Below are 27,471 nucleotides of genomic sequence, written 5' to 3' on the forward strand. Positions count from 1 at the left end.
AGACAAAGCCAGTGGTTTCGTTCCCTGTGTGTGTGTGTGTTGGGGGGTGTCTCCAGAAAGGCCCCTTGGGGCTTGGACCAGAGGAGGAGGGGAGAAGAATCTGTCTGCCCAGCTCCCATTGGTCCACGTGGGCATCACAGGGCATCAGGACCCACCTTCCAGGGGGCAATGTCTGCCTCTCCTGCTCGGGAAAGTCAGAGCCCCGGACAGCAGCAGAAGCGTCCACAGCTGAACCAGGGCGCAAGGGGCCGGCTGGTGAGTGAGCAGCGGCCAGCGGGGCTGTCGACTCACACGTCTCCATCTGCAGCCCAACGGCCCGGCCAGGTGAGTCAGTGGACCTGGAGAGCAGGTCCTCTGGTGTCTGCTCATCAGCAGCAACGGGGAAGCCGTAGGGCAGGAGGTGAGAGGCCTCTGACTCGAGGTCTGGAGCAGCGTATAGAACCAGGAACACCTGCTACAATGGGCCCGACCCCACCAAGCAGGGGAAATTTCGGGCACTATGACCTCGCCAACAAGGTGGGATGGAACTCAACGAACCTCTCTTTAAAAAATCGAGGGCTTCCCTGGTGGCGCAGTGGTTGAGAATCTGCCTGCTAATGCAGGGGACACGGGTTCGAGCCCTGGTCTGGGAAGATCCCACATGCCGTGGAGCAACTAGACCCGTGAGCCACAACTACTGAGCCTGCGCATCTGGAGTCTGTGCTCTGCAACAAGAGAGGCCGCGATAGTGAGAGGCCCACGCACCATGATGAAGAGTGGCCCCCGCTTGCCGCAACTAGAGAAAGCCCTTGCACAGAAACGAAGACCCAACACAACCAAAAAATAAATTAAAAAAAAAAAAAATTGAAACCCTCTGTGGCGTGCAAGAGTGCGGTGGGTGTCAGGTGACCCTCTCAGAGGATCATTAGTGGCAAAGAGCAGAGAAACCATGGCTGAGCAAATCTTGGGAGGTGTACAAACTGATGTATTTCACAGGCCAGAATGGCTGCATGGGCCCCAGCCATCACGTCCACATACCTCCTACCAAGGAAAATGAAGAAGAAAGTTTGTACATGACCTCCTTGCTGGCCTCCCTTTGGCCAGAACTTAGTCCTAGCACCACATTGAGATATAAAGCAGCATCATTTTCCTGGGTGGTTGTCTGCTCAGTTGAAAACTGGCAGATGGGTAGAACAGAACACTGGGACCGACTGGCAGTTTGTGCCACGGCAGCCAAGGTTGAGGGGCTCTGAGCTGGCACAGCAGTGTCCCCACTGTGTGTCCTTATTGCAAATGGGCACAAGCAGGGATGTTGGGGGAGGGGAGGAGACTGGGGTGCATGAATGGGGGGCACCCCAGGGGAAGGCAGATGTGCAGGAAGGACAAGGGAGGAGCGGGGAAGTGAGAAAGGGGGTGAATGCAGATACAGAAAGAGGGGCAAGAGGCTCCCCCCAACTCCCAGTCTGGGCTCTCGGTTTCCCTGGAAACCACAGACTTTCTGATGGCAAGAGAGGAAGATGAGTGCGAGGGTGGGTTCTTTCCGGCCAGGGCTGCACACACCTCACACTGACCTTGACCTCATCATCCCAGCGACCCCTGCTCTGAAACCCAGGCAGGCAGATACCCACCCACACCTACCTTCTGCCTCGCTGCCCTCACACACTCTCAGACTAAGAAGTCAGGCAGATTCCTCCCAGGGTGGCCAGGTGGGGATTTACCCCATCAGCCTGGCGTCAACTCGGGATCCTCTGTGGCCCCCCTGCACCCCGAAATGGCCCTTCCTGTGTCTAAGAGGCTTCTGGGGAGAAGGACCAAAGGAGTATCCGGTCTGCTGGAAATTAAGGCCGAACTAAGAATCCCCCACCCGTCTCGGGCCATTACGTCTCCTAGGGGAGCAGGACCTTCAGAGACACGGTTCCATCGGGTGGGCCGGCTTTGGCCTCCCCCACGTGCATCATGACCGAGCAGCCTGTGAAGAGAAGCCCCCTGCCCACCTGGCAGTTCCTGACCTGAAACTTCCCCAGACCTGCCTGAACAGGAACCGCCCAGTTTCCCAGCCAGCGCAGCCTCTGCTGGTCTCGCTGCACCCTCCTTCAGCCCCAGGAGAAGCCCCGCAGGATGCTCTCACAATAGAAGCACCCACCCAGCCCCGGGCCTGCGTCGTGGGGTGTGTCCGGCACCAGGAAAGGTTTCTGCACTTTCTGGGTTCCCCGCCTGAGGCAGTGGGAATCAGGGAGGGGCTTGGAGACCTGCGAGCAGGAAGTGACTTTAGATACCAAATCGTCGAATCATCACGGGCCGCCCGCCAGCTCAGCTCCCGGAGGGCGGGGCCGGTGGTGTGATGAGCAGGGGTTCGGACCCGGCTCCCCCGGTTACTGTGCAGCCTCCGCGGGCGACAGCCTCTCTGAGCCTCGGTTTCCACGTCTGGAAAAGGAGGATGACGTAGACCTGACTGGGTCGGAGGGAAGGCCCTGGCTCGCCCTGAGCAACGTCTGCTTCCTTCCGTCCCCTCGGCCCGATTCCGTGCGGGCAGCTTGCTGGTGCCGCCGTCGAACGCGGACGGACCCCAGCAACGCCGGGCACGTGCTTCCCTGCAGCTGCGGTCCGCGAGCGCGGCCGGCGGGCAGGACCGCAGGCCTTCCAGGTGCCCAGCGGGGCCGGCGGCTGGCGGTGTGCTTCTGTGTGTCCACGTGGCCGACAGGCCCCAGCGGGCGGGCGTGCCGGACACGAGGAGGGGCTTGGCGCAGCTGTCCTCACCGTCGGCCCCCCGTCACCTCCGGGAGCCGCCGCTCCTCTTCCGATGGTGGGGGACCCCCGGCTGGTGCCCGGGAGGCGGCCCGCAGCCCTGAGGCTGCCAGGTTCCGCAGTGGCCGGAAAGGGCTGCTCTGAACCCACCCCCATCTCAGCAGGATGCCTTAGTCACAGCTCCCCCACGCCCCGATCCCCACCTATCCCCTTCCTTGGCATTCCCTCAAATCTTTTCCCTTTAAACTTTTTCTTAAAGAATAATATCCCTCAACCGTTTCCCCCAGCAAAGGAGTTCGTGGCCAGAGGAAAGGGCATCCTGAGCCTGCGGGTAGTGATGATGGCTCTGTCGCCAGCTTGCTGGTGACCCTGAGGACCTCGCACAGCCTGCTGGGGTGGCTCCCTGATTTACTGCAGGAGGTGGCGGGGAGGGGTGTGCGTGAAGCAGTGGCCTTGGGCGCGGGGGGAGGGGGAGGGGGAGTGGGTGGGAGCCCAGCGGAGCCACGCGGGGAGGGCCGGGTGAAGGGCTTACAGAGGGGCGGCTGGGGTGAGGAGAGGCAGTGAGGTCACCCCGTCCCAGGTGGGTCGGGGGTGGGGGACGAGGCTGCGGCTGAGTCAGCATGCTGGAAGTACGGGGACGAGGAGCGGAGGGGCCGGAAGGGCTGCGAGACGCGGGGAGGGGCTTTGTGGTCGAGTCCGGGCCGCCCAGACCCGGCTGGTCACGTCTGTGTGGTGCGTGCGCGGCCGCAGCCTGAGCCATGGCCGGCCTCGGCCTGCGCTCCCGTCGCCACCCGCCTGCGTGGCATGCCTCATCCCACAGTGTTCAGGTGGATAAACTGAGGCGGGAGCCACCCGAGGCCGAGGGGGGAGGCAGGTGGGGGTGTAACTCCCCCTGCTCGTTCATTCATTCGTTCACATCCTGCCCCGTGGTTGGCTGGTTCCTGGCGGCAGCCGTGCGCTGATGCTTTTCGAGTTCCTTCTCTGACCCTTCCTGTCCTCCCCCATCGTGCTCCAGCCCCTCCAGGCCCTGCCACATCCTTGCTGCGCCGCCCGGGCCGCAGCCACACACTGGTGCCTTTGTGCCGTTTATCTTGCGAGACCGGGGGCATCAAATGGCCTCTTTCCCTTCCTCTGCCCCGGAGAGCAGAGGGGTCTCCCCCGTGTCGTGACTGAGCACAGCCCAGCTGTCTAAACGGAGGACGGGATTGAAGGCAGCAGGCCTGGGGCTGGAGGACAGGCCACAGCAAGCCCCCCTCCGCCCCATCCCGCCAACGCCCAGGGTCTCGGAGCTCACAGGCGTCAGAGGGGAAGTGATGTTCCCCTGTTCCAATCTCTTTTTCCTGTTTTACTAGTTGAATCTTGAGGCTGGACAGGACCGGAAAACTTGAAATGTTCACTTCTGCTTTTAAAATGGAAAACTCAACAGAAACCATTGTCCAGCGAACTCCCAGCCAATAAGAGAGCAGAGCCAGGGGCCTGGGCCCAAGTCCCGGCCTGGCCACCAACAGGCTGAGGGGACACGGTCAGGTCACCGCATCTTTCACGGCCTTGGTTTCCACGCTTGTAAATTAGTCGGGGCGGAGGATGTTTCTCCAAGGCTTCTCTGGTTTTCAGCAGGATGATGCCGAGTCCCAGAAACGTGACTGTGCGCAAGTAATATGGTTGGAAAGTCAATTACCAAAAAAGGTGCAACTATTCTGATTTTTTTTTTTAATGCAAGTGTTTTATTTTTGAAGGTGACTTGGAAAATGCAGTTGTCCCAAAGAGGAGGAATATTCTCTTGTGCCATAAAAGGGATCAGGGCTGGTGTGGTTTAAACTCATATTTATATTTCAGGTCGAATTGGAAACTCGCTTCCCCCTTTAAGCACTGGAGGGAATTAGTCACACTTCCTTGTGGAAGTGGAGGACAGATCCTCTGTGCTACTTGAAGCGTCCTTCAGAAAGTTCTGGGGACAAGCACTGCTGCGTGTATGTGTGAGAGAGACAGAGACAGAGAGATGGAGAGACAGAGAGAAATGGAGAGGCAGAGAGAGGGACAGAGAGAGAGATTGGAGAGGGAGAAGGTGTGTGGATGGGGAAGAAGCAACAAAATGGTTCAGACACAGGCACTGACCTGAAGGGTTTGGTGACCAGCGGGAGGGCCTAACACGCCGACAGATATAACAAAAACACAGAGTAGACTGGGGCGACAAACAAAGGGTCCTGGGGAGAATAATGGAAAGGGTGGTTAATTCTTGCTGGAAGGATCCATGCAAGACTTCCCGGAGGAGGTGGCATCGGCATGTGAGTTTTCTCTTAAGGGTGAGCTGCATATGTGTGGGTAAAGGGACTAGGGAGGCATCTGGGCAGAGGAAACAGCAGCTGCAGAGGTTGGCTGCTGGCCGCTCTCTCCCTCTCCAAGCCCTGGGGCTCCAGCCCTGGCCCTCTTCACGCCACCACCCGTTTTTTCCTGGGTGGGGCAAGATGCACAGCAGGTCAGCGCCCTGGTGCTGGGCTGGGGCTCCTCCTCGTCTCTCGGGGCGGCATAGGGGACGTTGTCAGCAGTTTGCAGGCAGCGATGGGAGGGCTTTCACTTTGCTGAGCAAAATCTTTTCTTAGAATCACAGTTGGTTCTTGCAAAACTTTCCTGTCACATAAAAGCCAAGAAGCCAGTTTTTTGAATGGCAGAAAAGGAATGTCTGAGGAAGGATGTTGTATTATCGCTGAGACTCTTTCCATCTCCATGTCCCTTTATAATTGGAACGTAGAGGGGATGGGTAAGGATGAGACCATGGAACGGCTGTGAGCAAAGCCACGTCCTTGAGTGGACAAACGTTTTCACCCATGGTGAACTCTGCCATCCCTGCAGCTCTTATCTGTTCATCCAGCTTCCAGGGTCTCTTTGACCAGCCTCAAGGCTATGAGTTTTGAAGGACAGGGTGGGGAGAGGGTGAGGATTCCAAGGAGGAAGAAAGTGAATTCTCTTCCTTTCAAAGTTGCAAAGGAAAGATTATACAACGACCCAGGCTGTTCTGAGATACGGCGAGAAAGTCCTGTGTCCTGGGGACTTGAGGAGGCATTCTTTGTGCCTGGTGTGGAGGGTCAATACCTCACCCCCAGAGACAGGCAAGAAGGACATTCAGAAAAGCTAAGGAGCAGAAGCCCCAGGTCCTACAGTGTTGCTGCTGACTCCGCCTCTCTGGACCAAGCAGAGCTCCGGCTGCTACACTTGCTTAGCTGGAAAGGAACACACGCTCTGCTCAGAACGGATGCTCTAAATCTATTACTACTGTGTCTGCGAGCTTTTATTTTTCTAAATTAATATGCATTAAATACATCTTAACTGTAGTGTTTGAGTGTTAGTAAGCCTTAAATGCATAGAACTGAACACATTTTAATTTATTTTATTATTTTTATTTTTTTAAAACTTATTTATTTTTGGCTGCGTTTGGTCTTCATTGCTGCGCGTGGGCTTTCTCTAGTTGTGGCGAGCGGGGGCTACTCTTCGTTGCGGTGTGCGGGCTTCTCATGGCGGTGGCTTCTTTTGTTGTAGGGCACGGGCTCCAGGCACGCGGGCTTCAGTAGTTGTGGCACGTGGGCTCAGTAGTTGTGGCTCATGGGCTTTACAGCACAGGCTCAGTAGTTGTGGCACACGGGCTTAGTTGCTCCGTGGCATGTGGGATCTTCCCGGACCAGGGCTTGAACCCGTGTCCCCTGCACTGGCAGGAGGATTCTTAACCACTGCACCACCAGGGAAGCCCTGAACACATTTTTAAAAATTAGGTGTAGTCACCATGATTTTAGTGGCTGTTTATTGAGTAGGGATAAGGGAGTTTGCATACTAGTTTTTCTAACTCTTCTCAGTTGCTTTGATTTTTCCTCCCAACCTCCCGTGTCATCTCTGGAGGCTGTCTAGGGTGGAATACCTGGACTCGAAGGAAACATCTAGAAGAGCGGTGTGGGGATCCGGGCTTGCACATGGTGAGGCTAGCAGGGCAGCCGGGGGCAAAAAGGGGGCAGAGATGGGGAGGCAGTGAGCCTGGCGGGGCCGGGCTGAGCAGGGAGGGGCAGCCGGAGATGGAGAGGAAGGGGTGAAATTAACTAGAGCAAACGTGCGCCTGAGGCACGGAAGAGGCACCCTGCACGTTTCACGCTTAGTCTTCATTTTTTTCCCCCTGTAGAAACGAGACCAAAAGGGAAGACTGTGGACACTTTCAGGCCAGATCAGCCCCCAAATGATGGCATCTGGGAGGACCTTCTGTCGCTAGGGAGGCCTGATGGGGTAGTGATAAAGCAGGTGGTGGGTCCTAGAGTGTGCCCTCCTGGGAGCAAATCCTGCCATTCCTCCTGCCGCTGTGTGACCTTGGGAATTGATCTCACTTCTCAGCTCTTTAGTTTCCTCTCCTGTAAAAGGCTCAGCACCACCTCCTGTCCCATAAGATGCTGCGAGGACCCTGAGAGACTAAGCACATCCAGAGTTTAGAATAGTGCCTGATGCACACACGCTAGTGAGTGTCACTGAGGTCCTGTGCCTCCTCCATCTCACCTTCCCCGTGGGCATCCTGAAACACGCTCTGTGGTCTCAGCCCACTTTCCGGTTATAAAACAACCGGGTAAGGTCGCTTCTCGTGTTTGTGTCTGTTAAGATGTTTTCAGCTGCAAATAATAAAAAGTGGCTTCTCTCATAAGAATGTCTATTTTTGCTTAACAGGAAGTTCAGCGGTAGATGTCCATCCAGATGTTTCTGTATCTCCCAAACTTTCTGCTTGATTTTGAGCCACTAAGGTGAGCCAGTCTGCCAAGGTTGAGCAGAGAACAGAGAGATGGTCAAAACCAAATAGATACATTTATGAGGTGTGGCCGCAAAAGAGAGGAACCACATTTTAAAAACAAAACGTTTCAGGGCACAGGTTTCCACGTGAGCGTTGTCCTTTGAGGTGGTCACCTTGGGAAGCAGGGCTCTCCTTCCAAAGTGCTGTGTTGCTCAAATGTTTTCAAACTCTTCTACTGGAATCTTCCTCAGAGGTAAGTTATTGAGACAGGCTGGGACCTGGGACCTGGGACCGTTTGCTGCAGTGCTTGCATCTGGACACACGTCTCCTCCAGCAGCAGAATACAAAGAAACTATGAAGGACTGAAAACAACTGCATGCATGAACAGTTGGGGCAAGTTATGAACAACAAGATACAGAAAGGCCAAGACCCAACTGCCACTTCTCAGGCGCTGGGGAAAAAAGCAGGGTCCTGTGCGTGATCCCGCACACAGCACCACCAAGAGGGTGGGCAGGCCACCTAAGGCACCCCTCCAGCCCCACCCACTGACCCGCCCCCAGCCTCACCCCATTTAAGAGACCAGCGCCCCTGGGGAGCGAGCAAGGGAACCTGTTAACTTGTTTTCGTTCCCTTCTGCTGCAGCGCGAATCCCAATAAAGCCTTGCCTGAATTTCTCGGCTGGCCTCTTATCAATTTCTACCGATTGGTAACATTACGAGTCACATACAAATGTTAATTGTGTAGCGAGATCCCATATTGGGCCTCAATAGGCGTGACTTTTGACTTATTCATGAGGTTCTGGGTTGGACAGACGTTTTGTGAGTGTCTACGGTGTGCCAACGAGGAAGGAAATGACCACTTTTGTTATTCAGTGACCACAGCCCAGGGACTTTGCATGGCTGATCTCGCTCACCTCACCACGGCCCGAGCAGCTGGTTCTATGCTCTCCAGTTTAGAGACGAGGGAATGGAGGTTCCCTAAAATCACAGAGAACAGAGCCATGCTTGAGTCCTGTGTTGTGTGACTCCATCTTTACCCACTTGCTCCATAGGCAAGGTGGTCACCCCCAAGGGTTTGCAATTAGTGGGGTGTATAGGAAATGCACAAGGTACCACGTGATGATACAGAATGTAGTAAGTGTCCTGAGAAGGTATACATGTTTTAATAAAAGAATTCAGAGTCCGGAGAGATTCGTTTTAGCTGAGAGCATCAGAGGGCTTCACGGAGGTGGGATGGAAAGTGTGGGCACAGCGTGGGAAGGGGCGGGTTAAGAAGGGTGAGGGGCCTCGTGTGGGACACATGGCAGGTTGGGCAGGGGCAGTGGGAAAGGGCTGGGAATGCAGTTGAAGCTGGTTTTTAGAGGTCAAAGACTGTCTATTGTATTTCATATTCATTGCAAAGCCCTTGAAGATTTCAACAAGGAAATAATATATTAAAATACGTTCTAGAGAGATTAACTTGACAGCGATGTCCAAGATAGATGGGGAAGAGATCTTGAGAGTAGAGAGACCGTTTAGGAAGCTATTAAAAGAGCCAAGACATGGTATAATGTTTCTAAGACATTTGGATTTTATGAACCAGCCAAGTTTCCCCCCAAATTTAAGGGACTGACATAGGTGTCCCAACATTTTATTTTGCTAAATAATGGCACAAACAACAACAACCATCTAAGCCACTGTTGTTTCATAAGTGAAAAGACATGTCATCCTCCATAAACAGAGAAGACATTATCTCTGTATAAATGACAGTCTTTCCCAAAAAGGACCTCAGGAACCGTCTATCAACATATGATCCCTCCTCCCAACAGACACACACACACCTACCTGTTATTTTCCTCGTTTCATAACACAAAGGTAAAATCTTGGTTTTAGATGTGCCACTAGTGCTTCCCCCCGACTTCTAGAAACGGCTGTCATAGAATATTGTGAGGTGCCTCCCTAACAGCCCTGCTGTCTGGGAATGAAGGAGCACACCCAGGGATCACCGTTAACACTCACGACTCCACCTGGACTAATCCAGATGCTGGCATCAAAGCTGGCCTCCTGGCAAGGCTGGTCCAATCTACCAGCTGGCCAGTGGTCCATCAAGCCTCTCTCTCCAGAATTTGAACAAAATGAGAGGCTGTGTTTAGATTGCAGAGCACATTAGGGGTTGGGATAATCACTTTGAAACATAAACAATCGAGGTAGAGAAAAGCAGGAGAACAGGACAAAGAGAAAAGGCCAGATGGCCCCAGAGGAGGAAAAGTGAGCTGGAACTGTATCCCCAAAGGCTTTTCAGGTCTAACCTCATTTCCCACGAGGCCTGGCTGCATTTCCGTTTCTCTGTCAGTGACACGCCCTCGTGCCTTTGAAGAACCCCCTCAGGTTGACTGGTCATTTCTTTCTGGCAACCAGAGAGCCTTGACTAGTATTGAAGTCAAGACAAAAACAGATCATTGATGTAAATGAAAGGGACAGGTAGAGAGAAACAGAAAAGGAGCAGTGAGTAAAATGTGGTAAGGGATTGAACGTGGGAGTGAGAGGGGTGTCACGGATCACTCCGAGGTCTCCATCCAGGGAGAGGAGGCGTGTCAGAAACAGAGAACAGGAACACGCAGGGGAGTTGCTGGTGAGAGGTGAGTCGTGTTTCCGCGAGCTGAGTTTGAGGTTCTGGTGGGGCATCTCGTACCGCGGGGTCCCAAGCAGGAGGCGAGGGGAGCCTTGGCAAAGGGCCTCCTCCTCCTGCACCTCTCTCATCAGGGAAGGAGATCTTTCTCGGAGGCGGGCGCTGGTCACAGGTAAAACCCTGGACCACGACTGCCCAGGGGCGACACCCGCAGAAAGAAGCAGCCACAACCATACACGCGGGCCCTGGTAGCCGCCATGGGGGCTGGCATGAATGGGCATCGCAAGGTGGGTCCCACGTGGGGAACGAGCGTTAACAAATACCCATTTCAGAGGGCTTTGTTTTCTCCAGTGCAGCACGACATCCACTGGAGGAACCTGTGTAGCCAGAGCGCAGCCTGAGGGCGAAATCAGAACCTTCCCTTGGAGCCTTTCTGGAAGTGGGAGCAGGCGAGGTCACGGCTACCTGAATCTGTGCCAGGGCCACAAGAGACGCTTCTCCACGTCACCCGGGTCTTCAGTCCCGCCATCGCCATCAGAAAAGCACTGCTGGGCCTCGTTTCCTGCTGTGAAGCTGTTGGTAGAACATCGTCAAAAGAGCCTTTCCAATGGACCTTCCTTCCTGAAGGTCTAGTCCTGCTTGGTTCACGACCATCACCAAAGAGGCTGCAAAGCGGTGAGTGCAGGGAACTTGGTATTTCGGCTGGGGTGAGGCTTCAGGGATGGAAGATGGGTCCCGGAAGCTCCACGCGCAAGACAGGATTATGATGGCGTAGGAGTGGCTGCAGGGATGGGGAGGTGAGGGCTGCAGGGAGGGAGCTGGAAAGATCTGAGCAGTGAGTCTGACGGCGGCAAGGTCAAGGTCAAGATGAAACCTTGAGAAGCGAATCACAGGCCCTTGAACTGGTCCCGTTCCATCAAACGAGAAGAGAGGCAGAAAGCACACCACTCTCATTGACGAACTTTTACGGAGCGTTTGCCATTAGCCAGACTCAGATGCTGAGGGTTCAGGAGAAGCTATAAAATACAGACCTTTATAAAGATAATCATTGCCTTTTAGGCACTTTAAGATTCTCTCCCTCTCTTTACATCTCTGTGTGTCCCTTTCTCCTGAGCTGAGGGGCTCATTCTGTGCCAAATGCCTTATGTCCATCTTCTCATTCAACTCTCTCAAACCTGCTTCCGAAGTAGGACGATTATCTTGTTTTACAGCTGGGACAACTGAAACCCAAGGAGGTGACAGGACTTAAATAGGGTCCCATAGCTAGATTCAAATGACAAAGCTGGTGCATTTTTCTTCTCCCTTATGCCTACTTTTTTTTTTTTTTTTTTGATGTTTTTAACATTGTATTCATTTTAATTTCTAATCAAGTAATATAAACAAGTATTTTAAAAGTCTAATGCTTCTTAGAGAACAAACGTATGGATATCAAGGTGGGAAGGGGGGTTGGGATGAATTGGGAGATTGGGATTGACATATATACACTACTATGTATAAAATAGATAACTCACGAGAACCTACTGTATAGCACAGGGAACTCTACTCAGTGCTCTGTGGTGACCTAAATGGGAAGAAAATCCAAAAAAGAGGGGCTCTATGTATACGTATAGCTGATTCACTTTGCTGTACAGCAGAAACGAACACAGCATCGTAAAGCACCTATAGTCCAAGAAAAATTAATTAAAAGAAAAGTCTAACGCTTCTAAGCTGGATCATGAAAACACTGTTGTCTGGTATACCTTCTGCCATCTCTTCCTGCTTTCCAGAGCCAATGGCTTTCAAATGTTGGCTACCTCAGTTCTAAAACATAGACTAGTGGTGCTATTTTTTGATGTGCTAATTTTAGACATTATTTATGTCTTCCAGTCATGACGTTTTAGCTCTCTCTGTTGGACGCTGTCTGTCTGCCTCTTCCAGATGTATTCTTCTTAACCCTGGGGGTTCCTGGGGAGGCTGAGCTTCGTGGATGAAGTGGACAGCCTCCCTTATCCTCTGGCTTCGTGTTGGGTCTGGTTAGTGGAGGCATCAGCGGGAGACTGGATTGGAGAGGGGATGGGGGGATGGGGTATTTATTCTCCTGAATGAGACCCCTCCTCCTCTTCTGGCAAGCTGCCCTATCAGCTGCTCTCTGAGGTCTGATAATTGCTCCTCCCCTTGCCCTTGAACTATCAGGTCTGGAGGTGGCAATGACTCCCTGCTATTGTTAGCTCTGCTACTTCACTGTCTGTTTTCCTAAACCCTGTTCACACTTTTGTTCCTGTGTTGTATTTTAATACCATTTACCCCTACCCCACCCCCATATAATATATTGCTTTTGTTGTGAGTGAGTACAATGCTTGCATTATTAGACTATTTAAATATTGCTGACTGTATAGCTAAGTAGGGAATTAGGATTACATTTTCTTTCCTGAACAGATTTTTGGTTTTTACTGTGTTTAACTGCCTACTTTAAAAAAATGCCTTTGTTTTCTGTATATCTGCCTTTAATTCTTTTCACATGCTTCATCAGATCTGTTAAATGCCTTTAAATGTTGTCTTCCAAAGGCTCAGACATTTTCGGTTCTCTATCTCTTTTTCTTGGAAGGTGGGATCTCCACCCTCCAAGAAAAAGGTATCAGTCTCCATAATAAATCAGTCTCCATAATGAACAGAACTTGGTGCCATGCATTCTGAAATTAGAATCATAACTAACAAACTAACAAAGCGAGGAAGACAGGGGTTTAATTACCCAGGATCTCTTCACTGGTTGTGAAGATTTTACTCTCCTTGGCAAATATGGTGGCCACTTACAGATCCTAAGGGTGTTACTAAATACCATGATCTCTTTCACATGTGTCTTATCCTCACCCCTTTCAAACAGCATATCTTAAGTTTGCTAACTTTTAGCAATAGGGTCCCCTTTCTCCTTTCTCGCTGAGGACCAAGGGTTTCATCTTCATTTCCCAATCATCTCAAGGTCTAGCTAACCCACAAGGCAATTTTTAGATGTACTTTTCTGTAAAAGAAAGTCAGGAGATTTTATGTGTTCAAGAATTGGTGTGTAACAGGCCCCAATCTCTGACTGACTAACACATTCTTCTTGCAATGTAGTTCTTATAAACATAAGATCTCTATTTTGAAATTCTAAAACCGTGGTTTTATCCTTGACAACTTTTTCCTAGAGACCCTTCCCTGGAGCCCTCTGGCTACGTGCTGGGACTTTCTTTCAGCATCATCTGGTGCTTCCCTTTGCCCCTTCTGTGTTGGTTTTCCTGTTTCCTGGCTATTTCTTGATTTACTCCCTTGTTTTGCTGGAGCATATCCTTTAGCAGTTTCATAAGAAAGAATACATAGAAGGTAAATTTTCTTGTGTTCTTACATGTCTAAAAATGTATTTATCCTACTTTTTACTTTATTTGTAGTTGGACAAGTATAAAATCTTGTGTCACAAATTATTTTCCCTCAAAAATGTGAAAGCATTGCTCCACACTCTTCTAGCATCCAGTGTTGCTGGAGAGAAGTCTGAAGCCACTTGATCCCCATTGTTTGGTCTGTGATGTGTTCCCCTTCAGAATTTTCTTTTTAACCTGGTATTCTGAAATTTTATGACATATGACTTTGTTTTGGGTCATTTTTAATTTATTGTGCTGGGCATTCAGTGGTCTTTTTCAGTTTGGAGAATCTTAGCTTTCAGTTATAAGAACTTTTCTTTTATAGTTAAAGTCTTATAGAGTCTTGTATATACATACATACATATGTACATTTCTTTCCTTCCAATTTACATTTTGCCTCAGGAATTCCTACAGTTTTATTTGAAACTTGTGGATTCTCCTTATGTCTTTTATCTCTTTCCTCTGTCTCTCCTTCTGTTTTCTGGAAGATTTCTTTGACTTTATCTTCTAATTGTTTAATACAATTTTAATGATCATATTTCTTGTTTTCTGATTGTTTCATCTTAATAGCACTTTGTTTTGGTTTTACATACTTAACATCCTCTCTCTTTTTCTAAGGAGATGATCAGTTAAAAAAAAATTTTTTTTTTAATTATTTAAAAACTTTTCTTCTGTTTCCTGTATTGTCTGTTTTTTCAGGGTTCCTATTTTTGGTGTGTCTGTTTCAGTTTCTTGTACCTTGGAGGCTGACTTCAAATGCCTTGAACCCTTAGCTGACTGGAGCCTCTATGTTTTTAACATTGGGCTTTTTAACTGGCAGGCATTCAAAGTCCAGTGAGTGGTGAGCTGGACATTTTTCTTGGGGACTCCCATATTTCAATATCTAAAGGTTCTTTCTTTTAGTTTCTCCAGAAAATAAATGTCCATATTTTTACCTGCAGGAGAAGTGCGTGCAGTGGTGGGGTGGCTGAGTGGGGATGCCTGCCATGGCTCAGTCTTCCTTGTGTGACTTACCCCAACCCCTCATTGTCATTTCTCCCTACCTTACACCGTGTCTGGTGTCCCCAGGTCTGGAGAATCCCAGGTTAATTTTCTCCGGAACACAGTCTCCCATCCCTGACGGGGTGAGGGTGAGAGTGCAGTAGTGTGTGTGGGGCTGGGGAGACTTGCTGGCAGAAAGAGGTAGGAAAGGGCACATGGAGATCCAACTAGCCCACATTCAAACTTTAGTTGGCTCTCCTGTTTCAGGCCCGAGACTCACAACTGTCTTTCTGGGTGTCTGATGCCTTAAAAGCTGAAAGCTCTGTGGGTTCTGGAGGAGGACTGGCCCCATTTTTTACTCTTTTTACCCTTTTACCCCCTCGCGTGCAGCTTACTGCTAAATCTTTACCATTTTTCTATCTGCATTTTGTCTTCCAAAAAACCGTTAAAGTCTTTCCTTCGCTGAAGTCTCCTGATCTCTTTTAGTTCCTTCCTTGTCATTTTAGTGGGGTCTCTGGAGGTCAGGGGTTTAGTCAGGAGTCCCACAAGCCACACCTTGAACCATAAGGTGGTCCTGCCTTCTGGGAGGTAACCTCAGTATCTGCTCTGAGGGTTTCTCCTGCAGTTGTAATAACAAAATGATCTCCATCCTTCTGTTGACCACAGCTGGTGACCAAACTGTAGTCGGGCTCCTCTTCTTAATGAGGCCTTGACCTTGGCCCCTGTCCTGTCCTTGGCCTGCCCAGCCCAGTCTTAGCAAGAATTCTGCTAAACCCCTTTAGTGAGAATCCACCCCCCGCTCCCCCCCCCAAACCCCACCACTTTGATGTCTGATCAAACTGCTCATCCCCCACCCTTGATGTATATGTCCTTGGCCTTCAGCAAGAATCCTGTTAGGTCAGGTTAGCAAGAATCCCCCCACCCCTGACGCTCCTCTTAGTGATTTTCCATCCACTGACTCCCTCACTCTGCTCCTTGGCTATAAATCCCCACTCGTCCTTGTTGTATTTGGAGTTGAGCTCCATTTTTCTCCTCTATTGTGTTACTCCTATTACAATAGTCTTGAATAAAGTCTTCTTTACCATTTTAACAAGTGCCAGAATAATTTTTTCTTTTTTGACACTGGCCATTGGGAACCAGTGTTCAACCAGTGGCTGAAGTTGGTTTGAGAAAGCTGGCCTTTGCCTCAAGAATGCTTTGTGTGACCTACGTAGTACAGAAGGTGCTTTTCTAGGGCATGGTTTTTCAAACTGTGAGCTGCAACCATTTGCTTAGTCACAGCCAACATTTAAAACATGAACTCAAGTAGGTTAGAAAACACCATTGTGCCTTGCCTGTAGGTGGGGCAAGCGTTGACTCATGAAACCTTTGTTTCAGTTTATGTGTCTGGGTACTGGGTCAAGGTGTAAATATTTCTTACCATGGAAACTGGTAAAATCTGAAAACCACTGGTCTAGGAAGTAGATTTGGATCCTTTGATTTGTTTTCCTAAGAATAGCTCTACTAGTCAGACTGACACTGTCATATCTATTTTAGAGAGGATGGATTTGGTTAGGTAAGTTCTCAGCCACTGAGTCCTAAGACATTGATTTCTCAGTTTCTATTTTACCATAACCTTTTCAGCATTCTCTTTTTTTTTTTTTTTTTCCTATATACCACCTTCCAATTTTATTTATTTTATTTTTCAAAGATTTTATTGGAGTATAGTTGATTTATAACATTGTGTTAGTTTCTGCTATACAGCAAAGTGAATCAGTTATACATATACATATATCCACTCTTTTTTAGATTCTTTTTCCATTACACAGTGTTGAGTAGAGTTCCCTGTGCTATACAGTAGGTCCTTGTTGGTTATCTATTTTATATATAGTAGTGTGTGTATGTCAATCCCAATCTCCCAATTTATCCCACACCCTCAGCATTCTCTTTTGCTTAAAGCATTTCCTTAATTTTGTCTTGCTTAAGGAAGCCAGGCTGCATAAGAACTTTGTTTCTGAATTTGATGGGTAGGTGAGGGTGTATCAGGAATTAAACAGATCAAAAGCAACAACCAACGAAACCCACCCACACATTTCACAAAACTAAGCCTTTGTGAATAATTTACATGTCAAATTATTAGCTCTTCGGAACCAAAGGAAGGAGAACCTGATTCACCTTTTTATTACCTCCTGGTGGAGGAAGGAATTGTGCCGTAAAGGATTAGTGGCAAGATTTAATGCCTGGAAATCACAATATATGTAAAACTGATTCTATAGGTGATTCTACAGAAGAAGGATAAGAATTCAAAAGGCCATTGGAGGCTCTGTGGTTGGCATGTCTTCAGGGCTTTTGGTGGCTGTGATTTAAACTGGTCCACACCCCAGAGCCTTCACAGTTTTGTTTTGTGTAGGGGGAGAAGTCAAGCTTTGACTGCTTTGGAGCACTGGGAGGACGTAAACCTGAGCTCAGGTGAGCCTTTGCTGGAACGTTATCAACCCCAGGGGACCTTTTGGGACCCCTGAGACAGGGCTTTATGATGGGTGAGCAAATGAGGATACACAGTGAGCTTGGTTCTCTACCAACAGTTGAAAGTAGTTGATTTTGCTAATGAATAAGAGAATTTATTTTCCTGGGATTTGTTTTAACCTTGTGCTTTTGGCTAAGCCAACTAGTCATTTGGTGAGTTTATGTAGATAAAATATCAGATGAAGCCCACTTGCTTCATCTGCGGCAAAAAAGTATATAAAGCCTGCAACTATAACCTAAAATACTTCACTTAAAAAAAAAAACCTGAACAAACAAACAAACAAATTCCAGTACATGGAACAGACAAATTTAAATAAAGATTGGACCAGTGGACTTATTTTTAATATAAGAATGCTCTCTGCTTTGTAACTAGCCATCAAGTGCCTCAGGCCTTTCCTTCTTTCCTTTCCTTCAACTGAATTAAATTTGGATTCTAGGGAAACCACAGAATAACACTATTTTTGAATTCTGTTTGGTTAAAATGGTTGGAAAGTAAATGCCTCTAAACAGCTAAGTGGCGGGGGAATCTTTTATGAATTAGAAGAATGAGGTTTTGCATTTGGTTACCCGTTGTGTAAATGTCTATATTCTTTTAAAACTGTTATTTAATTATTTATTATTCAGTATTTGTTTTGTAGCCAAAGCTTCCTGAAAGAGGCGATTCCTTTTCTCCAGAGCTATCCAGGAGAAGCATGGAAGATCTAACTGCTCAGAGGTTAGCTGGGATCTCTTGGGTGTGTGGTGATGGTCATATAGCAATAATGATAACAAACAGTTATCATTTGGTCTCAGGCACAGTGTCAAACCCTTTACCTGGAATGTTTAATTTGATCCACACAAAAACACGTGAGAAAGGTGTTTTAATTGTCCCCACTTTACAGAAACTGAGATGGAGTGAGGTTAAACCACACACCTACCTAGGTCAGCACCAGCACTGAATCTGGGCAGCCCAACCTGGGGTCTTGGCCGTGACCAACTCTGCAATATTGCCCCCTCCTGGAAGTTCTTACCAATCAGCTGTAAACTGGTACTCAGGCCCCTTTATGCCAAAGGTATAAACAAAGGAAGATGCAGATAGTCTTCTTTTTTTTAACCTTCAAAGTAAGCAGAAAAAGTAGAAGCAGAAACAAGAGGGGGAAAAAAAAAAGATTTAGATGAAGCAGTAATTGTTCAATAGCTCAAGTTTAGAAGGGTACTAGATAGTACGTGAATTTTTTCATTTCTTTAAATCTTGCTCTAAATGGCTTGCAATTTCTCTCCTTTTTATGCTAACATTTATAATTCCTTTTTTTTTTAACATCTTTATTGGAGTACAATTGCCCCACAATGGTGTGTTAGTTTCTGCTTTATAACAAAGTGAGTCAGCTATATGCATACATATATCCCCATATCCCCTCCCTCTTGCATCTCCCTCCCACCCTCCCTATCCCACCCCTCTAGGTGGTCACAAAGCACCGAGCTGATCTCCCTGTGCTATGTGGCTGCTTCCCACTAGCTATCTATTTTACGTTTGGTAGTGTATATATGTCCATGACACTCTCTCACCCTGTCACATCTCACCCTTCCCCCTCCCCATATCCTCAAGTCCATTCTCTAGTAGGTCTGTGTCTTTATTCCCGTCTTGCCCCTAGGTTCTTCAGAACCATTTTTTTTTTTTTTTTTAGATTCCATATATATGTGTTAGCATACGGTATTTGTTTTTCTCTTTCTGACTTACTTCACTCTGTATGACAGACTCTAGGTCCATCCACCTCACTACAAATAACTCAGTTTCGTTTCTTTTTATGGCTGAGTAATATGCCATTGTATATATGTGCCACATCTTCTTTATCCATTCACCCGATGATGGACACTTAGGTTGCTTCCATGTCCTGGCTATTGTAAATAGAGCTGCAATGAACATTGTGGTACATGACTCTTTTTGAATTATGGTTTTCTCAGGGTATGTGCCCAGTAGTGGGATTGCTGGGTCGTATGGTAGCTCTAGTTTTAGTTTTTTAAGGAACCTCCATACTGTTCTCCATAGTGGCTGCATCAATTTACATTCCCTCCAACAGCGTAGGAGCATTCCCTTTTCTCCACACCCTCTCCAGCATTTATTAACATTTATAATTCTTGTAGTGGTTACATGGTGGGCACATTTGCCCTCTTTCTTGTGTCAGAATATCTTGCTGGGCTGACCTGTATGCCCTCATGCGCCCACGCTTCTCCTGGTGGAGAAGGACGCAGCTGACAGCCACCGACCGACGGCCAGCCTCGCTGCCTTGGCCCCTCTCCGCGCTGGTCTCTTCCTGTTTTTACTATAACTTTAATTGGCGGATCTCCATTAGATGCTCCTGTGTTTGGTGGTCCAAGGTACTAGTGTGACTGCTCTTCAGATGGCCATCCCCTGTTGCATTCAGAGGCAAAGAGGAACGGAAATGACCTTCTTTCTGGCAAGAGTGTTTCAAGGCGAGCTGGAAGGAGATCCATTTGTCCCATTGCGCTTGGTGTTGTGGACGAGGAACTTCACCAGGTTGAAGGGGCACTTTTTAAGCAGTTCTGTGTCAGCAGCCAGGATAGGACACCCACGTCCCATTGCTCATTAGTTACACGTCATATATAACAAGAGATGACTCAGGTTGGTTTTTTTTTAATGATGAAAAGGAAGAGCAAAGGTGAAGGTGGTTGAAGGAACAGGAATACAATTTTCCATCCCTCACATAAGGGAAGTTTTTCTAGACCTAAACATTTTTAAAGAGAGAATAATGCTATTTTATTTTATTATCAGAAATAGTGTTATGAGTTGTGCCTGTTAGAAAAAATTGCACAATTATAAAATGTATCAGAATCATCGGGCTGACTTTTTTCCCCTGAATTTTGTTTTTAAAGTCAGAATTTGCTTCCGGCATCTACAGTGCTCCACTGCTGATGCAGATAATGAGATTGTGTAATTGGCAATAATGTCCTTACATGATGAGTTTCTTGCCAGCTTTCTTTTGAATAGCTAGAATGCTTGGTTTAGTTGGGTTTTCTGAGCCATCGTAAAGTTAGTCTCTGGCAAATGTGCAGTTACTTCTGAAGGAGGGAAATGTAAAGCTTGTATGAAGTTAATTTGTTGGTAATGGGTAGTATACAAGACATGACCCAAGAGATGGTAGGGACCCAGGAGGCTAGATGGCCAGGTGGGGCGAAAGTACTGACAAGAGACACTATATTCCTTTTTGAAAAAAAGCATCTGAAGAATTTGTCTATTCATCATTTGCCTAGCATCTGCCGTCACAAGGATTCAAAATTAGCTTGATAATATAATTCCTTTCTCTCCCTCGTCCTAAAAAATCATGCATATGTTAAAATAAAGCTAAAGTGAATTTAAAATACGTATTTTAAAACTATAAGGTTTAAACAACTTTTCCCCTTGAAATAATTACAGTCCTCTCCAGGGAGCCGGGAAACCATACCTTGTCTAGAGAAGTGTACGTTTAGACTTTCATAATTACTTGGTGAATCAGCACTGGCTGATTTCCCAGGAGTTGGTTCCCACCGTGGGGAATAATTTTCTGTTCCTGGGGGAGTCCCTTGGGAGACACCTTTTCTGATTCCTCAAGTCAGAGAAGTGCTCTGTGCTACCTCCCTGGCAGCCCTTTTTTATTTCCAACTGCATCTCCAGCTCTACCATCGATGACAGAATGTCTGTATGACTTACTTCTCCTATTAGATGTCAAACTCTTTGCCAAAGGGTCTATGCTTGCTCCTTGTGTTTACTGAAGTAAACTTTAATTCCTGTTTTGGGGGGTTAGGGTTCCTGCTTGTCATAACCAGAGTCAGCATGCCTCAGAATCAGAACAAAGTTTTCAATACTGGATGTCTTAAAAAAGATGTGTGTTGGGAGATAACCTTCAGTGATTTAAATATCTGAGTAGATGTGGAATATTCTTGATGCAAGCATTCACCAAAACTCTTCATAGAGAAAAACATAATTTCTGAAAGTCTGAAAGAATAATTTACCTAAGACAATGCATTGTTTCAACACGTTGGCAAAGGGACCACTTGTTTCTTTCAAAGAAACCCGTTTTTGGACAGTGCATCAAGTACTGTTTGGAAAGAAGTAAAGATTTGGAACTGAGAGTTCTGGATAAATGGCTCTTGAGTGTGTCTTGTAAACCAGCCCCGGATGAAGAGGTCCAGGATGTCCTGAGCTGACATTACCTCTTCCTGGTCAAATGGAAATCCACGGCCCAAACACCTGATCTGGGGCACAGCTGCATACTTCCTCTTGATTCAATAGCTCTCTCTTGGCTAAGGTTGGGGATAAAGTTCAAAAAAATTTCAGATGCCTAGATGCACTGAAATGTGTTCACTTCTTACCGCGTGACAGCACCTTGCTCAGGGCTCTCTGTGCCAGCATTTCCTGAAAGGGCTTATGACTCTGGAAACAGTTGAATGTAAATTGGGAAGGTCTTGGCAAAGCTTTTGGAATTATCTGCTACTTTTCCAGCTTTCTAGTGCCTGTTTACCTTGTTCTCTGTTTCTTCTCTCAACACTCCTTTCTCTTCTTCCCAATCACCCTTTAGACATTTCATAATTGACGGGCTGTTTGTGAAATAACTGTCATCAGCAAGGATCATCAATAGATGCTAAACCATTGGATGGAAGGTTGTCGGGGACAGGACACGTGCCAACATATCGCTCCAGGGTTACCGCCTAACTGTGCAGAGGCAAGGAACCTTCCCGATGGAGAGACCTGATGGTCACTGCTTTACTCGAGTGATCAGATTTGATGGAGCTCTTGGAGCGAGGCAGTCTCCTGACAGGATGCACCATGACCCACACAGCATCACCTGTGGAGTGTTCTTGCCAGAAATGTTTAACCTGAATCTAATCCAGTCTCTAGACCTAGCCTTCAGTTGACAGGAAATACAGGGCAGAGACTAGGGACAAGGTAGACAACAGCAGGACAAAACGATCAGCCAAACCAGAGTATGGGAGATTTTACAGAACTGTCCAGGACTCTTGAAAAAATCAACATCATGAATAAAAAAAGGGGGTGGTCGCTCTTCTAGACTAGAGGATTTGAAAGAGTCTAAAGAGACGTAACAATGAAATGTGGTGTGCTGACCTTATCAGATCCTGGTTCAACATGACAACGAAAACAAAAAGAAGAATTCGATGATGAAGAACAGAAAAAAACACTAAGAGCCATTTGGGGAAATCTGAATGTGGACTGGGTATTAGATAAGAGTAGGGGATTAGTGTTCATTTTCTTTGCCGCAATGCTTACCTGCTGGCTTTTGAGAACGTCTGTCTTCCTGGGCGATGCTCGTTGAAGCATCTAGGGACGAAAGGTCACGGTGCCTGAACCCTCCATCCAAATTGTCCCAGGGGAGCCTGTGATGTAGCAGAATGTTGCTAGTCCTTGAGTCCAGGTGGCTTGTATGAGTGTTCACTGAGCCATCCTTCTAACTTGTATAGTTGTTTAAATTTTTTAAAAGGGGAAGTAAAAATGAAACGATGGGCTCCTTGGTGAGACTGTGGGAGGAGATTTTTTTTTTTTTTTTTTTTTTTTTTTTTAACCTGTGTCAATGAAAGGCAGCTCTGAAAAAAGAATTGGGTTAATTACTTTTAGAACCTGGAGTGGGGTAGGGGGGAAGGGACTTCCCTCATTGGCTGCTTTCTGCTTCCTGAGTTAATGGTCCTTTTTCTGTCTGGTGTTTAGGGCAGTTTCCGTTCTGTTTTCTTCCCTCAGAGGCAGCCTTCCTGAACTAGCCATGGGGCATCTGACTAGCTTCCTCCTCCTTGCTTCTCTTATCTTCCCAGCTGGGTGAACTCCGTACCTCTTAGCTTTTACCTTCACATGCTCCCAAGATCCTTTTCGCTTTTGGCTTAGTCCAAACCATTTTCTTCACCCGACTTGCGGGAGCCACAGTCCTTCACCCATTGTTCTCCTTCTTCCCTGTCACCTCTTCCTCCTCATTCTGAAAGTGCTTTCAGAGGCATTTGGGTTTTTATGAAACCTACCTGCGGGGATTTTCTGTCTACAGGGCAAGAGGCACTGAGAGGGTCATCGACAATTGTGGGTGTGTACGTTTGGTGATGATGGTGACGGTGGTTGAGGGGATCCATTTACCACCCACGTGCTTCTTTATATCAAAGGGTCTTCGTATTCAAAGTAAATGTTTGTTGAGGGAAGGACTTTCTGGTTTCAGCGTTCAGTGCTGGCTGCTCCTTCCTGCAGTTAGGGTCCGTGAACCCTCTGGTCCTTGTCTACAGGCCTGGATGCCCAAGACTATCCTAGCAGGACTGTGATTTGAGCTTAGGACCAAGTGTGTGTGGACCCCGGGGTCCAGGTTATCTAGTTGACCCAGGAGCCCACTGTAGGTCTTTCAGGATTGCAGAAGTATCGTTCGGTTCCAAGAATGAAGTAACAAACACAAAACTGGCACCTCCAGGGTATCGGAGACAGAACCCTGCCAACCTGATTGCCCCCCCCCCCCCCCAGGCAAGCTGACCTTCAGGCAACTGGGCAAAGCCTGAGGAATCTTGTGAAACAGGCCAAGGGGACCAGTCATCTGTGAAGAGCGAGCACGCAGAGCAAGGGGAAAGCCCGCCAGTCCAATGCGTTACGTCATGAGACTTTGGTGTCTGGCTCTTTTTCTTTTTCATTCTTTGTTGTGAGAGTGTGTAATGACCTCGTGTGAGTGACTCAGCTCCTCTGCCCTTGTTCGGCCTTTGTAATGCTCACGCTGTGCACCTTGTAACTGTCTCTGGGCTTTAGAAATACATGACTGGAAATTCAGGGTTAAGATGGCGGAGCAAACCCGCACGTTTGTAATCCTTTCCCCACATTTACTAAATGAAAATAAACCATTGACCCACTAGACAGACATGAAAGCTCTTCATTAATGAAAGTTCTAGTGCATGTAAGTCAGATTTTACTCTAAACGTCTCACACAAAACTCCTTTTATTGCACGTGGGCGTTGGGCAATGCCCTCCATTGGAGGAGGAAGCTCCCTCCTGAGTCCTGCCAAAGCCCTGGGGTGGAGATCTGGAGACCCCGTGCAGACCTGGAAACCGAGAGGAGTTTGAGGAAGAGGGATATTGAGTTTAAGGGACAAAATGAACTGACCCTGTTTGGATTCTGACTTGACCATGGCTTTCCTTGGCTGGTATTCTATGCCCAGAGAAGAAAACAGGAGGTCCTGTACCTTCCCCAAATGGTCTCTTCTTCTCTGAGTCCCATTCATGAAAAGTAAACTTTAAAAAAAATCTCTTACATAAAGACATATATAGGACACCCTCCCCTAACACTTTTACCTTCTAGTGTTTTTGTGTGTCTATTAAAATACACACAACCTAAAATTTACTATTTTAACCATCTTTTGAGTTATAGTGCAGTGGCATTAAGTACTTTCATATTATCGTAGAACCATCACTACCATCCATCTCTAGAACTTTTTTGATCATCTCAAACTGAAACTCTGTCCCCATTAAACCTTAACTCCCCATCCCCTAGCCCCCAGCCCCTGGCACCCACCCTTCTACTTTCTGTCTCTATGAACCTGACCAGTCTAGGGACCTCATAGAAGTGGACTTGTAAAGTGTTTTTCCTTTAATGTTAGAATTCCTTTCCTTTTAAAGGCAGGAGAATATTCCACTGCATGTGTAAAACACATATGTTTATCCACTCATCCGTCAGTGGACACTTGGGTTACTTCCACCATCAGGCTATTGTGAATAATGCTGCTATGAACATGCATGTTCAAGTCCTTGGTACAGTTTTGCTTTTACTTCTGCAGGCAAACTTAGAACTTGACAGAATTTGTGCTTGGACTTTCTTTGCTTAGACTAGATAGATTTAAGTTTATATTAAAAAAAACACAACAACCCAACCAGTGGCCTTTTCTTTGACTAAATATCATAGAAAGTCATTTTGTTTCTGGCTCACAGTGCATCGCTTCTCTGAATAAATAACTCATTTTTAAGACTTGAATGGATGTGAGAAATGAATACACATTAAGAGAATAAGTCAGGAAAAAAGGGTGGCATGGCCATCCCGATTCAGGTTGGAGCTGTTTAGATGGACACCAAGAAATCCAGTAAGGATAAGCTCCTATTCAGCTGTGAGTGTGCGAAAACACACCCAAGTGAGGGACTGTTTAGAAGCCAGGAAAGCCTGGAATTCCAGGTGCATTTTCTTGAGTTACTCGAGGCTCAGACTTTTAACACATGATGACACAGTATGAATGAGTTGAGAGTAAGTATCTGAAGGGTTCACTCTAGCTGTGCTCTCCCATCTTGTTGCATCGTCGTGCATCTCAGATGGTTCATGTCAGGGTTTCACCTGTGCCAGGTGATGTCAAGAGAACGTTCCACTGCACAGTACAGAGGGCCCTGTTGACCCAAGCAGTGGTGTCACAGATGAGTGTCACTGGAAGGAGAGGACACCCAGCAGCTGTGAGTGCTTAGGGCACTGGGAACCCATACCTCCACATGGACTGACTGACCACGGGTGGGCTGGCCTTTCACCTCTCAGGAGCCGCAGGGCCTCTCATCTCTGCTCTTCCTAACACATCTGCTCTCATTTTTCTTACAGCCTGCTTCCCTTGTGTAGGCATTGTGAACGTGGCTCAGTAATGCCGCCAACCTTGACTTTCCAGCGTTACTTATTTCTGTCAACCACCGGGTTCACCCTCATCTGTCAAGTTGTGTCTGCATCTCTCAGTTCACAATTTTGAGGGAGACTCTGATCGGCAAGCTTTTGAACTCGTTGCCCAATACAAGGCATCCGGTACCCTGGGTGATGGGTGGAGAGTAGAGTAGGAAAGTGGGAGGCTGGCGGCGGGAATCCTGTGGTTTATGGGGCTGCCCTTTTAAGAGATTGCAGTGGGCAGCCCATAAGACAATCGAGAGCGCTGGTTGAAAGCAGGTTGGATGAAGGAACAAACTGGTCGAAATGAAGAGAGAAACATCCTTCCCCACAGCTCATGACCCTGGACGCGTTTAGCCTCCATCCCTCCTTGTGCAATACGTGGTCTTCTAGACATGACTCATTCACGGGAGAGGCTGTAAAACCTCTGTAGAAATGAAGCATTGTGATTTTGCTCTTCTTTTATGGAAAGTCCTCGGTTATATTAATTAATTACCCAGTTAATTAAGTCATCAGCCTCCAGATGTTTATTGAGTGCTGTCTGCATGCCAAGCACTCTGCTCTGTCTCTCCCGTCAATGGACAGAGGGTATTAGAGCCTGGACCACGTGCGGCTGAGAGAGAAGACAAGCGTCCCAACATCTGGTGAGAATTTTCCAATCTCCCACGCACTGTCTAGGAGCTTTTCATATATTATCTCATTTAATTCCCCAAGTGTTAGGTATTATAATTTCCCTGTTGTAGGGATTAAGCCAAGGCTCAGAAAGGTAAGTAGCTTGCCCAAGTTACACAGCTAGTAAATGGAGTGACCAGGAATTACACCTGAGATGGTCTTTCGCAAAGCTTGTGCATTTAACACTATTTTTTTAAATTGAAGTATACTTGACTTACAAAGTTGTGTTAGTTTCAGGTGTACAGCAAAGTGATTCAGTTATACATATATATTTTTTTCAGATTCTTTTCCATTATACATTATTAGTAGATATTGAATATAGTTCCCTGTACTATGCAGTAGGTCCTTGTTGTTTATTTATTTTATATACAGTAGCGTGTATTTGTTAATCCCAAACTCCTAATTTGGGATAACTGCTTCTAATTGCCTCATAAAGAAGCATAAACTCTTCCTTCTCTTAATTCCTATCCCACTAAGGACTCTTTAGCCCTTGGCAAAGCCATGAATACAGGTAGGCATGCAGAGGATACTTAATGGAAATATGTATTCTGTAGGCAGACGTCTAACTTCCTGCCAGAAATATAATCCAGATGCATCAATTTTAAAGTAAATTAAAAAAAGTACTGTGCCATTCTGATGATTAAGACATCCTTGAAATATTTAATTTTTTAAACAGTTAGTGGCTAGAAACAAACTAAACATGGAAATGAGTCTGAAAAGATACAAACAATATTCTCTCTTGAGAAAAAACGAGAGTTTACAGTGGTTAAAAAAATCAAATCACTATTTTAAACATTCTTTTAAAATTCTTCCAATGGCTTGTAGATGGACATTATGTTAAATTCATTTTGGTCCTATAATTAAATATACTGTCATTATCAACTCCTTTATTCTTGAAGGAAATGACGTTCTCCGTGATTTTCTCATGGAGAAATTTCTATTTCTAGAAATCTCTAGAATAAATCTCTAGTTCTAGGTTCCATCCAATTATTTAAATCTGTTTCCATATTCTCACATACAAAGAGACACAAAATTTAGAAAATAATTAAGTCGTTTTTCAAAAAAAAAATCGAAGGGTAAATTAAAATATTCAAAACAATTCGATCAATTCAATTAATTTTGCTTAATCCAAAATAGCTATAAAGTAACCATCTTGAAATTTCAGCATAGGGCCTGGAATGGCTTCAGAACCCGAAGAGATCTAAGGTCGCAGAGCAGGTGCTCAGAAGTT

The 27,471-nt window shown here is 46.9% G+C and overlaps 1 long non-coding RNA gene across 1 annotated transcript; it reads left to right on the forward strand.

The window, feature by feature from the left end:
- Nucleotides 1-3,303: 3,303 nt before the first annotated feature.
- LOC309608235 lies at nucleotides 3,304-25,877 on the forward strand. Its single transcript, XR_014232759.1, has 3 exons — nucleotides 3,304-10,759; nucleotides 17,580-17,656; nucleotides 21,495-25,877. It is a non-coding gene; the product is annotated as an uncharacterized lncRNA (long non-coding RNA).
- The last annotated feature ends 1,594 nt before the right edge of the window (nucleotides 25,878-27,471 follow it).

This window comes from Balaenoptera borealis (assembly GCF_965194805.1).
Source record: "Balaenoptera borealis genome assembly, chromosome: 12".
In the NCBI taxonomy this organism is placed as follows: domain Eukaryota; kingdom Metazoa; phylum Chordata; class Mammalia; order Artiodactyla; family Balaenopteridae; genus Balaenoptera; species Balaenoptera borealis.